The 15,444-nt window shown below is 34.5% G+C and overlaps 1 protein-coding gene and 1 long non-coding RNA gene across 4 annotated transcripts in view; one reads left to right on the top strand and one right to left on the bottom strand.

Moving 5' to 3' along the window:
* Positions 1 to 15,444, bottom strand: part of INPP4B (inositol polyphosphate-4-phosphatase type II B) — an 814,614-nt gene that overhangs the window by 700,605 nt on the left and 98,565 nt on the right. The gene's annotated exons all lie outside the window — the stretch shown is intronic.
* LOC103884661 lies at positions 6,861 to 9,476 on the top strand. The gene is made up of 2 exons (XR_002521874.2): positions 6,861 to 6,925; positions 9,236 to 9,476. It is a non-coding gene; the product is annotated as an uncharacterized LOC103884661 (long non-coding RNA).

Genomic DNA, 15,444 nt, shown 5'->3' with positions numbered 1-15,444 from the left:
CTCTAGAGAGTCTCCTTGAAGTAGGTCTTTCTGGTTCCGAGGGGGAAAACACCCTATACCATCTCTCCTTATGTATATTTCTAGTACACCCTCGGCTCACTCCATAAAATCTTCCCCCAATCTCCAGGTCTCCCGACCCTTTTGGATTAGAAATGTAGGAGATATCTGTGCAGTTCTTACATTCCCACTAGGGAATTTCTACGAGGTGATCTGGTTCATAAATCACATTAGTATCTGATAACTATTGCTTTAAGGGGTCAAAGTTTTCCAATTTTACATCCTATGATATTAGTTTTTCACAATTTATGTTTTAAGAAACTCAAGGGGGAAATAGCTAAAAATTATACAATGTGTCTTCTGGATATATTATTTTTTAAAGGTTTCCTAAACATTCCATGAATTTTACACTGTTCTTCAATATAATCTCTGTTACTCAGTCAAGCAGAGTGTCTAATGGCTGCCACATTGTTCTCACCCAGTTCCATTCTTCATGTCTGTTCCTTCTGCTTGTGGTTCAATTCTTACTTTTCAGCACCTTCTAAATTTACTGCCCTGTCAAAGCTTTAATGACAACTTCTCCAGAAAGTGATCTCCAGGTACTTTGGACTCCGTTGATTTTATTGTTCTTCTACCTTGTGCAGTAATGATAGCCAATGCCTATAACTTATATTGCCTTCTTGCGTTGTCTTGTGCTGTCATGTCTCCACAGGTATATTTGAAGTTCTTTGAGGGCAGTTGTTATAACCTGTGCCTCTCACCTTTTTCCTTTTGTGCGAAACTCAATGATCAGAATATATGGAGAAGGTTCCTGTTAAGTGCAGACACAATTGCTATCTATTAAATATCTATTAATGTAGGCAGACAGAGTTGACTTATGCAGCATAATATCTTTCCATGTCCTATGATAGCACTTCCTTATTGTTGCCACACCAAGTTTTTTTTTTTTTTTTTTAATTTACTTTTACTTTAAGTTCCAGGATATAGATGCAGGACATGCAGGTTCATTACATAGGTAATGTGTGTCATGGTGGTTTGCTGCACCTATCATGTGCATGTGTCATGGTGGTTTGCTGCACCTATCAACCCATCCCCTAGGTATTAAGCCCCGCATGCATTAGCTATTTATCCTGATGCTCTCCCTTCCCCTGCCCCACTCCCCTGACAGGCCCAAGTGTGTATTGTTCCCCTCCCTATGTCCATGGCCACGTTAAACTTAAAGACTATTAGGACATGTCAGATAGAAAAGAAGCGGAAAACAAAATCACATGAGAAATATGGTATGACGTTATTTAACAAGGATAACAAGGATGCTGTTGTTTGGAAATGTATCTAAAGGCAATCCTTTTGCATTTCTCTGTGTCTGACCTCACCTTTCTGCCAGGCATAGCATTTGCCTCTAAAAAAGTCAGAATTGGTAAAAGATGAATAAAATAAGAAAAAGGTCAGTCTACTTTTTCACATCTGGCAACAATTCTGGATCCATATAGCAAGACAATGATCTTGACTATAAGGCTTTTCCTGTTTCCATTACAATATTCGAATTCAGACTTAGAAAACTAGATCAAGGACTTTCACCATGCTAAAAGAGGAGAAAAGGATATAATGTAAAGAATATAAAAAACTACCTCAAACTCAAGTGTATAGGCAAGAGGAAAAGAAACAGAGGAGAAGGTCAAACATGAAGTCTTCATTTCCCTTCTCTCTAAGTGAAATCCCCCACAAGAAAGTGGAATGAAGGTAATAGAAGCATTAGGACTAGCAGATGGCTTTTCAGGATGTAGACTCAAAAGAACTTGAGATTTTTAGGGGAAAAAAAAACATCATTCAACATTTAACATGATATACGAACACTTAGGGTGCATTAGTGGAGGACAGTCTCTAAAGAGATGAACCTGAGACAAAATTGCATCATCTCAATAGCCAACACCTGGTATCCAGGAGCAACAGAAGTTCTCAAATACCCTGAATAGGAGATGGGGGAGTGCAGGTGGACTTTGTCCCACCTAGTACCCTTCCCTAGAATGAGGTCACATGAGGCCCATTATCCCCATCATCACAAGACTATAAAAGAAAAAGCAGAAAAGGAAAAAAGTCTAAAGTACAATCATTTAGCAAAAACTTAGTCATCCATCCCAGATAAAACAGAACTTAAACTCATGTAGTACAGTATCATAATTTTGTAGATATAAAAACTAAAGACCAGAAAGGCAGACTCATTTACTGAAAAGTATTATGCTTATGAAGACAGAGAAGAGGCAGTGGTTCCAGTTTTTCTAGCATCTACTCACATGCTGTTGAACTATTCCACACATCTATAGCCCAGCTTTTCTTTTCACTATAAGTTAATATTATTATTCAATTAATATTTTAAAATAAAAATTCCAATTTTATTTTCAATAGAAATATCAATGAAAATACTTTTTTTTTTTTTTTTTTTGAGACGGAGTCTTGCTCTGTCGCCCGGGCTGGAGTGCAGTGGCGCGATCTCGGCTCACTGCAAGCTCCGCCTCCCGGGCTTACGCCATTCTCCAGCCTCAGCCTCCCGAGTAGCTGGGACCACAGGCGCCCGCCACCTCGCCCAGCTAATTTTTTTTTTTTTGTATTTTTTAGTAGAGACGGGGTTTCACCGTGTTCGCCAGGATGGTCTCGATCTCCTGACCTCGTGATCCGCCCGTCTCGGCCTCCCAAAGTGCTGGGATTACAGGCTTGAGCCACCGCGCCCGGCCTGAAAATACTTTTAATTCATTTCTTTTAATGATGAAATACATTAAAATGAAAATAACGGTTTTTAAAGAGTCCACAGAAAACTATTAGATTTAATTAGTAAATTTAGCAATGTTACTGAATTCAGTTATTGTACAAAAACAAATTATGCTACCATAATGAACAAACAAAAAGTAAGAATTATAACATTTAAAATAGAATTAAATATCTCAAATACTCAGAATAAAATCTAACAAAAGATGTTCATGATATCTACACCAAAAATCTACAAAATGGTATTTAGAGGAAATAAAGCAGACAAAAATAAATGGAGAGAGATGTGTCATGCTCACACATTGGAAGACTCAGAATTATGAGGATGTCAATTCTCAAATTAATCTAGATATTCATGGTAATCACAACCAAAATTCCAGTAGTCTTTTTTTATATAAAAAATAACAAGCTAAAATTTGTGCAAGAATACAAAGCGCCAAGATTAGCCAAGGAAGACAAAACTAGAATTTTTAAATTGCCAGATATCAAAACTTATTATAAAGCTTTTGCAATTAAGACAGTAACTGGTACAAAGACAGATAAATAGATATATGAAACAAAAGAGGAAGTCTAGAAACAAACTTAGACAAGTTATAACAACAAATTACACACGTAAATTATGGCAAGTTTGACAACGTAGAACAGTACAGAAGGGGCAATTGCTTTACTAAATGGTGCTGAATGAATTAAATATGCATTTGTGGGGAAAAAGTGGATCTTGACTCCTACATACACAAAAATCAATTCCAGAAGGTTGTGCATTTACATGTTCAAAACAAAACAATAAAGCTTTTAGAAGAAAATATCTTTCCCTTTGGGGCAGACCGTGATTTCTTAAAGAGAATATAAGTGGTGACCGTCAAGGGAAGACATTAAAGTTTGACTGCATTTAAATAAAAAACTTCTGTTTATCAAAAGATGCCAAGTAGAAGATGAAATGATAAGCCATGGAGTATAAAAAGAAACTTGCAATACTCAGAATATATACAATAAACGTCTATAAATCAATAAGAAAAAAGGCAACTCAATAGAAAAATGGGCAAAAGTCATAAATATAAACTTCACAAAAGAAGGCTTTCAAATTTTCAATAAACATACTAAAAATCCCTCACCTTTATTAGTCTTTTGGAATGCAAGCTAAAATTACAATGAGAAATCACTACATGCAAACAAATGACGCTGAACTTAAAAAAAAAAAGATGATAGCAAGAATTAGCAAGGATGTGGAACAATGGTACTGCCATACCCTGCTGGTGGGGTAGAAATTCATGTAATTATTTTGGAAAAGAGCTTGATAGTAACTCTCCTTTGGTAGTATCTCACCTTATGGCTGTGCAATTCCACTATAAAAGTTGCCAAATATTATGTACAAGAATATATATTGTATTATGTACAATATTCTTAGTAGCACTATTCACAATAAGAAAAAAACAGAAATAACCCAAATTTCCATAAACAGTACAACTGATTAATAAATTAAGATATATTCATACAATGAAATGCTCTGCATTAATGAGACTGAAGAAGCCCTGATTACATGAACAACATGAATGAATATCACAAATCATGTTAAAGAAAGAAGTCATATGGAAAGAGTATGTACTACAGGAAAACATTCTGTTATGGGCTCAATTGCATCCCCTCACAATTCATATGGCAAAGCTCTAACACTCAATTAGACTGTCTTTGGCAATAGGGCCTCTAAGGAGAAAATTAAGGTTAAATTAGGTCTTTAGAGTGGCGCTCTCTAATGCAGCTGTTGCCCTTGTAAGATGCGAGAAAGACGCCAGGGATGCATGAGCACAGGCTGTGTGGGCACAAGAAGATACTGTCTGCAAGTCAAGGTGGGAGGCCTTGGGAGAAATCAACCCTGCTGGCACCTTAATCTTGGACTTCCAGCCTCCAAAACCGTGAGAAAATAAATTTCTGTTTCTTAAGCCACCCAATCTATGGTATTTTATTATGCCAGCCTGAAAAACTAATACACATTTATATAAAAGTGGGAGGAAATGCTCCGAGGATACAGTACCTGAAAGAGGACATGAGGAGAGCCTCTGGGGTTAAGAAAATGTTCTGTCTCTTGATCTAGGTGTTGGATCTTCAGGTATATTCCTTTTGCAAAAAATGTATTGAGTTGCACCCTTAAGATTTTCTCACTTTTCCATATGCACGTTTTCCTTCAATATGCTTTTCAAGTGACATTAGGATCCAAATTCATCTGTCTATGGCCCTTAAAAAATGGGCACTATTAGATTTTGTTTGTCTGTTTCTTTTGAGACGGAGTTTCACTCTTGTTGCCCAGGCTGGAATGCAATAGGGTGATCTCGGCTCACTGCAACCTCCACCTCCCAGGTTCAAGCAATTCTCCTGCCTTAGCCTCCCAAGTAGCTGGGATTACAGGCATGCGCCAGCATGCCCAGCTAATTTTGTATTTTTAGTAGAGACGGGGTTTCACCATGTTGGTCAGGCAGGTCTCAAACTCCTGACCTCAGATGATCTGCCCGCCTCGGCCTCCCAAAGTGCTGGGATTACAGGCATGATCTACCATACCTGGCCAATTTTTAAAATAATTCCTGATTTTAAAGGTAATCAAGAAGAAATAAAAGGGCAGCTTTCAATCTGCAGATGTTCCTCATTAGCACTACAGGTGTGATCATTGGAGAACCGACCTTTCAGGGCTGCGCCTGAAGACAACAGCAGTCTTTCCCTAGAATACATTTTGTTTTTATATTTTTGACTTAGATTTCTCCTCAGATTATTTAAACATTTTTATGTATGTTTAATTGAGCATAGAATCTATGTCTATTCAATTTTAAAGCATATTTTTATACTTAACAGTATATATATTTGAGAAATTCTTAAAATTTGGGCAACTTTAGCCAGGAAACACCCAGCGTCAGACTTTCAGTGCTATGCCTGACCTCTGCAATTATTTCCTTTTGTAAGCACTAAATATTCCACCAATTGGATTCCTATCTAATTTTCTCTTGCCTATTAATTTTATGGAGCTTTTTTTTTTTTTTTTCCCAGAAAAAAACTCAAGTAAAGCAAAGTTTGTAATTGTAGGTTTTTGAAGTGTCCGCATTTAAACTTTGGAAAGAAAATATAAACAGAAAAAGAAATACAGTAAACACCTCTTTGTCTCTGTCTAAAAGCAGTAAGATAGAAAAAACTTTACTGAATTATAATTATACCTAAATCAATCATCAATAACGAACACCCACAAAGGTAATGATCAAGGCCCAGGAATTTAAAACTATATGCTTAATCCATGCCAGAAGAAAGGAAGAAATAAAATAACAAAGATAACAAAGCTAAATCCCATGTTTAAAGCATATGGAGAAGCTGAATCCTAAGAATAATTCAAGTCTAGCATTACTTTTTAAATTTTAATAATCAGATTTTTACTTAGTTTATGACAACATCCTTCTCTAATTATTTTTTCACTCCGTATTGTTTATTTAAATAAACAACCCAACTTTTCTCCCATAGACAATTTAGCAGCAACATGGACTCAAGAAATCTTCTATTTATTTATTTGTTTATTTATTTTTTGAGACTGAGTTTTGCTCTGTCACCCAGTCTGGAGTACAGTGATGTGATCTCGGCTCACTGCAACCTCTATCTCCCAAGTTCAAGCAATTCTCCTGCTTCAGCCTCCCGAGTAGCTGGGGTTACAGGCTCGTGCCACCATGCCTGGCTAATTTTTGTAATTTTTAGTAGAGACTGGATTTCACCATGTTGACCAGGCTGTTCTTGAACTCCTGACCTCAAGTGATCCACCCACCTTAGCCTCCCAAAGTGCTGGTATTACAGATGTGAGTCACCATACCTCGCCAGCTGCTATCTTTTGAGAACTATCCTTTAAATCTCTTAGCCTTAAATTTTTAGAAATAACATTATTATCATTATTGTAATAATAAAACTAATCCTTCAGTACTGCCAAATAGAAGCCAGGCATTGCTCTAAGTTGCTGTCTTGCATATTAAATTTTCTATGTAATCATGTCATCTGCAAATATAGACAGTTTTAGTTCTAAAATAAATAAATAAATAAATACTCATAACAACCTTCCTGGCTGATTACACTATTATCCCCACTTTATAGATGAGTGAGCTGAAGCACAGTTTGGTTACCATGTTGCCCAAGGCACAGCCATTGAGCAAAGGTAAGATTTGAAGGCAGGGAACTGCCACCAACCCTTATCCTTTGACTTCTCAGCTGAGCTGATGTGTTTCTGTTCTTTCCACATGTGCACCTGTTAGTCTAACACAAATTCTGTCCTTATGTCTTATTATTGGAATGTATTCTTCTTACTGTGAAGTTTCTCATTTTACTTTAAATGTATGTCCCCCACAAATTCTATTCTTTGTATGTCTTTGCTATTTTCTACATTTTCATGCATTCATTAGAATTTTAAACATATTATATCTTTAATTCAAAATAGTTATTATCGCCTAAGAGTTTAAAGAAATTTACATATATTATTCTATACATTGCAGCGCGCACACACACACACACACATCCATCACTATTCTCTGAACTGCATTTGAGGTATTTTATTACCTTCTGTGTGACACCATTGCCAAAGTCAAATTCCGAGAGTCTAGACCTCTTATACTCAACCGGTGATCCATAAACTGGCAGCATCACCATCACCTAGAGTTCATTAGAAATACAGAATGCCAGGCTCCACCAGCTGAGTCAGATTCTTCATTTCAACAAGAGTGCCAGATGATCAGAAGGCATATTAAAGTTTGAGAAACTTGCTTTAGATGATATACTGCTCTAAACTAGGGCTTTCTTAGTTCTTCCTTCAACTATTTCCTTAATTTCTATGAAACTTATTATTGTAATTATTTTACCACTAAGTGTTCTAGTCTGTTATAATTAATAGTATGGAGTGCTTCTCTCCCTTATCAGCGTCCCTTCCTGGAATATTATTTAATTTTCCTGAGTTAGTTATTGAGACCTTAAAACAGAAGCTTCTCTTCTTATAAACATATTAGATTCCAAGGGCTGTCTGCAAAACTAGTTGTTTCAAAGGTTCTGTATTCCCCATATGTGTCTACAAATGCCATCAGTTGGAAATAATAGGCAGAACTGACATACTTGAGCTCTGGTGTGTAGCCTAGTAAATGTCTATGAGAGTTCCTAAGTTAAAAGATCAGCAGTAGAGGAGCTACTATTTTCTCAAAATCCTGTTTGATTTTATACTATCTGCTGTATTCACAATGTTCATCTTAAGTCTTGTGTAAATTCTTCTCAGGTTTTCTTAGCTATCAGGTATTCATTTACCAGTTGCCCTAGGTGTTTCTTGCTTTTTGTATAAGCTGTCCTGAAGAAGTTCCAGAAAGATGACTTAGCAGTAATACAGGATTCTTGCTTCTGGCTAAAACAATCACCATCAACAATGTCTAAAACCAAACATAATAACAAAATAAAACCCTCAAAGAGAAACACCCCTTTGAAAACCATCAAATAAACTTCTAAAACAGTAAATTAATACAAAAGAAAATCAATCTTATTTCAGTTTTTAAATTAAGGCAAAATTCTGTGTTGGTAAGTGCTTTACACTGTTTTAGTGAAATTCTAGTACCCATATCTTGATAGAAATCATGAAATTTCTTTATCACTTTGTCTTTTTGCATCGGCTCTGGAATGATATTCCAGTATGTGAGCTAAGTAGGATAAGAATATTAATTTACTTGAGCATATGGTATCAAGGAAAGTAATTGTTTAGAATTTGTCCAATAGGAAAATATGAACTGTTTGCCTATAGAATGGGCATTAGATGGTAATGAGTTAATATTAATTGTGTCACGTGTGATAACCATATCGGAGTTATGTAAAATGAATATATTTATCTCTTAGAGATTTATATTTAAGTAAATTCAATTGTAATATCAAAAAAAATTATCAATGTAATATACTGGTATACAGACACCACCAGCACAAAATGTAAAAAGACAGAAGCACCACACACATCCCACAAAAACAGACAGAAAGAGGAACATTAAGAGCCTAGAAAAGATATCAATAACACAGAAATTTTAGCATCAATGCAGGAGGCTCAAATAACTCATTAGCTCATTGGATGAAAAGCAATGACAGATAAAATAATACGATTTTAAGTATTCACAGTGTAACTGAAATAACACATTATATTTAAGAAATGCTGCAAGCACTTTTTATTGACCCTTTGCTCAAACTAATCACTTGGAATTTCTTTTACATATATATTATTGCTCTTACTATTCACAATAACTTTTGAAAAGAGACATGAAGAACCCTTTTCCCATTTTCATAACACTTCTAATTAGCCCAAAGAGGACGGAAGTTTTACTAGTAGGTAGTTTTGGTGCATAACGCACTAAATCACGTATAAAACATAGTATATAAATTTAGGTGTGCAAAGGAATTAACATTGTAAAAATTAGATAAAATTAACTCTCAGTCTTCGCCTCTATTCTTCTAGGATTCAACAATTTTGATGGAGAACATAAACAACAGAAATAATTCAGCAGAAACAAATTTTGCAATGTGGAAAGCACATAAGTACAGAAAACCCAAAAAATCTAAATTCAAAAAATAAACAATCTAAGCAAATGGAATTATAGTTGAATACCTCCATATCCCACTATCAAAGTATGATGGAAAAAGGAAACAAAAATACAAACTACATTGTGCTCAATAAAATAGATTTATGCTTCTGGCAATATAGACACTAATAATTCTCAAACGCTCTTCTGCTTCAAAACATTTAGAAATGCGTAATAAAATACAACAAACATACTTTAAAATGCACTTTTGAATTCACAAAAAGCAAGGATGATCTCACAAGGGCAAAATGAAGACAGAGTTGAAACAATGGTTAACATCCTAGTGCAAAAATTATGGGTACTTTGGTGGTGTTTACTAACACTAGGATCTTGGAACCTTGGATTTTAATAGCCTTATAGGAAATGGTGGAGAAGATTTTAGGCTTGCAAAAGATGAGCTGTTGGAGTTTACAGTACTCAAAAGTCCAAAAGGGTGGATAATTTTTTTAAAATGCCCCTTAACAGGGGTAAGTGACAAGGGAAATATTTGTGACATTTCTGGTTTGGAGTAGCAAAAAAAAAGAATTCTTCTAAAAATGCATAATCCACAACCCTTCCCCTATGGCTTTTGGACTTTGTTTTCTAGTGTTTATAAGTCCTGAAAATCTTCCAGAAGATAAATTAACTTAAAGAGCAAATTAAATCCTCTTCAAAGGAATTTAACCTCATCTTAGACATCTCAGGATTCCCAGAATTTTAAATAAACCAATAATAAGTTCACAATCCAAAATTACACAACCTACCCAAGGTAAGCCTTTATAAAGGAGAGTGCAAACAAGCAACAAACAGTAGAATTAGACTGCCAAGGAATTCAGATTTTGTACAGTCAGATAACACAAAATAAAATCAGTGTGTTAAAAACCCCTGAGAGTATAAAAGAGGAAATGTATTAGGCCATTCTTGTGTTGTTATACAGGAATACCTGAGACTGGGTAATTTATACAGAAAAGAGATTTAATTAGCTTACAGTTCTGCAGGCTATATAAGCATGGCACCAATATCTGCTTGGCTTCTGGTGAGTTCAGCAGTAAGTTTACAAACATGGTGGAGGGTGAGGCGGGAGTAGACACACCACAAGGCAAGAGTGGGAGTAGGAGAGAGACATGGAGTAGCCAGCCCCTTTTAAACAACCAGATCTCATGTGAACTAACTGAGCTAGAACTTACTCCAAGGGGATAGTGCTGAGCCATTCATGAGATATCTTACCCCATGATTCAATACCTCACACCAGGCCCCATCTCCAACATTGGGGATTACATTTCAACATGACATTTGGAGAGAACACACATCCAAACCATTTACAGAAACTAAAGATGTAACAAAGAAACAACAGGATATTAAAACCAATTAGAATTTTAAAAGACTAAAAGTAACTTCTAGAAATTAAAAATTAAATAAATAAATTATAATTGCCTAGATGCATTGAAGAAAACTAAGTACAACTTCAGAGAGGGAGTTAATAAACTGAAAAATACATTCGAATAATTAGATAAAATAAAAGAAAGACAGAAAAAGTGATAAAACCTATGCAAGGTGGAAGAGAAAATAGGAAGTTCTAACTTGTGACCAATCAGATTCCCTGAAGAAGACAGAAGAGAGAATGCAAAGACTGGGGCCAAGCCTAGGTCAAGGCAAGCGAATAAGGCAAAAAGTTTAAGGAGGCATTTACTCTTAAATTTTGTCATCTAGAAGAGACAATATTAATAAAAAAAAAAAAAAAAAGAAGTTTCAATTTTCCATAATTGAATTTTCAGGTTCAGGAAACAAAATGTTTTCCAAGCAGAATAAATAAAAAGAAATTTGCACCAAGAAACTGGTAAAACAGTACAATACCAAGGACAAAGAGATCTTCTTACAGTCTGAAATAATAGATTGACTCTTGGTGCCCTGCCCAGAGTTCCTTCACCAAAACAGTAGACCCACACTCACCCTCCTATTGATAATTGTCCTCATATCACTAGAAATGTCTCAAAAGTTTCACACTCCCTCTAGGGACAGCCTAAAGCCAAAGCATGACTTATAAAAGGATACCAAAGGCCAGTACCCTAGCGTGAATGGGGGACATTTTTGTGGAACCCTCAGGTTGCAGAGCTCCTTATGGGACCAGGCTGATCTTCTGCTAAGTCGCATCTTTAACTTGCGATTTTCCTGCTCTATCTTGTTTTTTTTTATTATTATTTTTATTTTTCTGATTCCAACTAACAAAACTGAGAATCCTCATCTTGAGTTGACTCTACTTAATTGCAAGCTAAGATAATTACCAACAAACAAATCACAAATATATCATCCATCAACAGATTTTCAAAGCAATGATGGATGTCAGAAGACTAGAAAAATATAGTCTTAGTACTGAGAAAAAAATGTCAGTTAAGACTCTATTCTCAAACTATAATTTGAGAACAAAAATGAAGTAAATATATATTCAGATGGATCAAAATAAGGTTTACAACCAAATGACCCAAGGGAAAGGATACTTTAAAGAAAGATTTTGGGGCAGAAAGAAAAGAATCTCAGATAAGTATGAGATACAAGAAGAACTGGAAATAAATAGTGAATAGGTAGGTAAACTTAATAAACAATAACTATTTAAAGTAATCATGTTTAATTCAATAAGTAACAAAACAATGTAGAGCTAAGTGATTGTACCAAAAAAGAGGGAGGTGATAAAATTTCAGTTATAATATCTTGCAATGCTGAGAAGGAGACAAGAGAGATGAATTAACTTTAGAATCCGATTATGAAAGTAATGACTCTAAGATTAATTTCTATAAAATAGAATTCAAGTGGATTAACCTCAAGCCAGCAGAGTGAACAGAAGGAAATAGAAAACCTCAATCAGAAAGAAAGCATGAGGAATTTCTGTTTCTGGCTATAATGAAGTAACTTGTCCTGGATTAGTCCATTCTGTACAAATGACCATAAAGTGGCCAAAATATATTCAGAAAATATTTTCAAGCATTGTACAATATTTTCAAGCATTGTACAACATTGTACAAAACTGTACTTTATGAGTAACAGGAAAGCTCCATAATAGTCCCAGTTATCTCCTTAGTGATAACTTTCCAACCTCAGCAAAGCAAGCTGGAATCTAAGCAAAGCAAAGGGCCTGCAGCTCTTAGAAGGCAGAGATTAGAGTTCAAGGAAGCTGAAGTGAACGGAATATGCAAGGCAAGAAGCCAGAAAGGAAGTAGCTGCTCAGAAGGCAGGTTTCAGATATCTGAGCAGATTTCCCTATGAGTTCTTGGCCAAGGATTGAGCTATACATGTCCAGAACAAGAATACATGAGGCATTTTAGAGAGTTACTGCTACTGATTAAGAATGCATGAGAGATGTTAGAGAAATTAGAGGTCAAGCAGTGACAGTGGATATCGGAGTTCATGTCACCCAGAGTGGAGATACCTCATTAGTGCAGTCTAATACCCCAGGCAGCCAGCTGAGAAATTGGCTGCTTTATGAGTCATGCTTTGTGAGTAGAGATAATGAGCTAAAATAAGGTATGTTTTAGATTCACCCTAACAAAGCTTTAAAGCTAAATCTTGACAAGATCTACAGGAGACATAGAATTCAGAGATTAAGTGAAACAGTTAGAGTGGCTTTTGACACATGTAAGGTTTTCCAAAGGTCTGCCCTAACAAAATGTATACCCTGGGATACGTGAATTCAAGGTGATCATCTACTAAACATTTTTACCATGTCCAGTATATAACTACTTATATTACTAGATTACTAGATAGACAAAAAATGTGACACATAGTAAAGAATACGCCATCAAAAGAAACTGACCCAGAGATGGCATGGGTCTTGCATTTAGCAGATGATGACTTTAAATCAGCTATTAACATATATTCAAAAAACCAAAGAAAATGTGTTCATAGAATTAAAGGAAAATATAGTCTTAATGAAAGAACAGATGGTGACTCTCAGAAAATAAATGAAATCTATTTTTAAAGGCAAATAGAAACTCTATAATGGAAAGAACAATAAATGAAATGTAAAATTCACTACATGAATTTAACAGCAGGCCAGAAATAGTAGAAGAGTCAGTGAGATGAAAGAGAAATCACTTGAAGTTCTGCAATCTGAAGGATAAAGGCACAATTTATTTTTTAATAAACAGAAATGGGGGACAATATCCAATAACTAACATATGTATAATAGTAGTCTTAGGAAGAAAAAAAATAGAATATAAAGTATTTAAAGAAATCATGGCTGAAAATATGCTAAATTTCATGGGGAAAAATCAACTTATAGGATCCAGAACTTGAAAAAATCCTAAAAAAGATCAAATTAAAGAAATACCCAAACACGTCATGGTCAAACCACTGAAAACAAAAGATAAAGCAATCAGAGGAAAAGGAACATTACTATAAGGAACAATAATAAAAAATAATTGCTGACTGTTCATCTAAACAAGGTAGGCAAGCTAACAATGAGCCAATATCTTTAACATGCTGAAAAAATTTATTTGAGAATTTTATATCTAATAAAATTATCCTTCAAAAATAAGGTAAAATGGGCATTATGAACAAAAGATCATAAATTATTTGCAACAAACAAACTACAAAAAATGCTAAATAAAAAAGGGAAAATTATACTATATGAAAAGTCATGTCCATAGATGGGAAGAGTCATAAAAATAAACAGAAATATAAGACGTTATTCCCCCTTATTATTTTCTTAAAAGATAGGCTATTTTTTACAAAAGCAATAATAATTTCACAAGGTAGAGTTTTTAATATATAAAAAAAGATGTGCAAAAGAAGGTACAATGGATAAGGGACAAGCTAACGGAATTTTACTGTTGAATGTTTATTATATTTGGGAAATGGGAAGTAGAAACTGAGAAGTGGGAATCATCAGGTTTGGAGCTGGAACTGTGAAGGGTTAGGTGTTAAGTGGAATAACACTGAATCTAAATAGACTTTAAAAGTTGAGAATAGGATAGCATTAACCTTAAACACTATAAAATTTTTTTAAAGAGCTAAGAAGCCAATAAAGTAAATAAAACAGAATATTTAAAAATATCCAATTAGCACAAAACAGTCAAAAAAGGAGCAAAAATAAAACAAAACAAAAACAAAAGACAAAAGGAAAACAAATAGGATGATGATAGACTTGAACACAACCATATGTATAATTACATGAAATGTAAACAGAAAAAGAAATATAAATAGACTAAAACTAAACAAGGAGTCAATAAACTATGTCCTGTAGGAAAAATTTTGCCTACTTGTTTTGTAAATATTTGTGGAAAAATATCGCCTGACCATTCACATGTTTTCTGTAAATGCTTTTGTGCTACAATGGCAGAATTTGGTAGTTTTGACAAAGACTGGTTTGCAAAACCTAACATATTTACTATCTGGCCCTTTACAAAAAACATTTGGTAACCCTTGGAATAAATACTCTATACAGGAGACTTTATGAGAATTATGATGTCACTTTTTAATCCCCATAAAGTCTCCTGTATAATCAGAGTGCCTACAAAAGAGTCCATTTAAATTTGAAAAGACAAATAAGTTGAAAATAAAAAGATGGAAATAATATATAGCATAAGCAGGAATCATAAGAAAGTTGTTGTGGTTATGTTAATATGAGACAGATCTCAAGACAAAATCTATTTCAAGAAACAAAAATAGTATTTCAAAATGATAAAAGAGTAAACTCATCAGAAAGATATGACAATCTTAAATATGTATGTACCTAATAAGAGAGTTTCAAAATTCATAAAACAAAAACTGATAACACTAGAGGGAGAAATAAGCAAATTGATAATCTTTGTTGAAGGTTTTTAATACTAGTCTGTCAGTAATTAACATAAGAAGAAGATGAAAAGTCTTTATTCTTTATTTCTTTATTAAGAAAAAAATCTGAATAACACTACCTAACCACCTTTGCCTAATTGGTAGTTATAGAATACTATACTCAACAAATGCTATACACACATTCTCTTTAAAAACACATGGGATATTCATCATGATAGGACATATGCTAACCAGAAAATAAACCTCAAACATTCCTATACACCAATAACAGACAAACAGGAGCAGAATCATGAGTGAACTCCCATTCACAATTGCTACA

This window comes from Papio anubis, chromosome 3, assembly GCF_008728515.1.
Source record: "Papio anubis isolate 15944 chromosome 3, Panubis1.0, whole genome shotgun sequence".
NCBI classification, from domain to species: Eukaryota; Metazoa; Chordata; class Mammalia; order Primates; family Cercopithecidae; genus Papio; species Papio anubis.
The sequence above is the reverse complement of the archived record's forward strand: the minus strand, read 5'-3'. Positions and strand labels throughout refer to the sequence as shown.